The sequence below is a fragment of the Magnolia sinica genome, chromosome 16 (assembly GCF_029962835.1).
Source record: "Magnolia sinica isolate HGM2019 chromosome 16, MsV1, whole genome shotgun sequence".
In the NCBI taxonomy this organism is placed as follows: Eukaryota; Viridiplantae; Streptophyta; class Magnoliopsida; order Magnoliales; family Magnoliaceae; genus Magnolia; species Magnolia sinica.
In genome coordinates this window covers 52,124,394-52,125,303 of record NC_080588.1, presented here as the reverse complement: position 1 = coordinate 52,125,303, position 910 = coordinate 52,124,394, and the positions used below count along the sequence as shown (strand labels likewise).

The window sequence follows — 910 nt, the reverse complement described above, 5'->3', positions numbered from 1 at the left end:
GTCCATATTTACATTTGAAAGAGTTCGATGAGATTATAGCTACATTATGTTTTCCTAATGTATCTGAGGATACAATTAGGCTGAAACTCTTTCCTTTTTCCTTAAAAGAGAAATCTAAGACGTGGTTACATTCACTGCGTCCTAGATCCATTGGCACATGGAACGACATGCAGAGAGAATTCATAAAAAAATTCTTCCCACATCATAAAACGATTACCCTCAGAAAAGCAATCATGAACTTTGCCCAAAAGGAAGATGAAACATTCTTCCAATGTTGGGAAAGGTTCAAAGATTTGGTCAGTTCATGCCCACAAACGGATTTGAAACGTAGCGCATTACAAATTTTTTCTACGATGGACTGACATCTCCATGCGCCAAATGGTCGAGACAATGTGTAATGGAAAGTTCATTAATAAAGATGTTGACGAGGTATGGGATTACCTCGATAGTCTTGCTGAAAAAACACAATCCTGAGACAATTACCCAAAGTCGAACACCACGTCTAGGCCGACTCAATTAAAGGAAAAAGGTGGATTATATCTCTTGAAAGAAGAGGATGATCTCAAGTGTAAAGTGACTACGCTCATAAGGAAAGTTGAGGCCATGGAAGGAAAGAAGGATAAAGTTAATGAAATTATTTGCGGCATCTGTGATTGCAACATTCATACAACTGAAAATTGTCCTACAATACCCGCCTTTTGAGGAGTGTTGAATGAACAAGCTAATGCCGTAAACAACTATCAAAGACCTTTTACTGGACCTAACTCCAATACATACAATCCTGGCTGGAAAAATCATTCAAACTTTAGTTGGAGGAATGGACAAACGGCTACTCCTCCAGGTTTCTTCAATCAAAATCCAAATCAAGTGAAACCTCAAGAGGAACCGGTTCAAAATTCCATACAAGAGC

At 38.5% G+C, this 910-nt stretch overlaps 1 non-coding gene across 1 annotated transcript; it reads right to left on the bottom strand.

The window, feature by feature from the left end:
* Nucleotides 1-215: 215 nt before the first annotated feature.
* Nucleotides 216-321, bottom strand: LOC131230100 (small nucleolar RNA R71). Its single transcript, XR_009163824.1, has one exon. It is a non-coding gene; the product is annotated as a small nucleolar RNA R71 (small nucleolar RNA).
* Nucleotides 322-910: the final 589 nt, after the last annotated feature.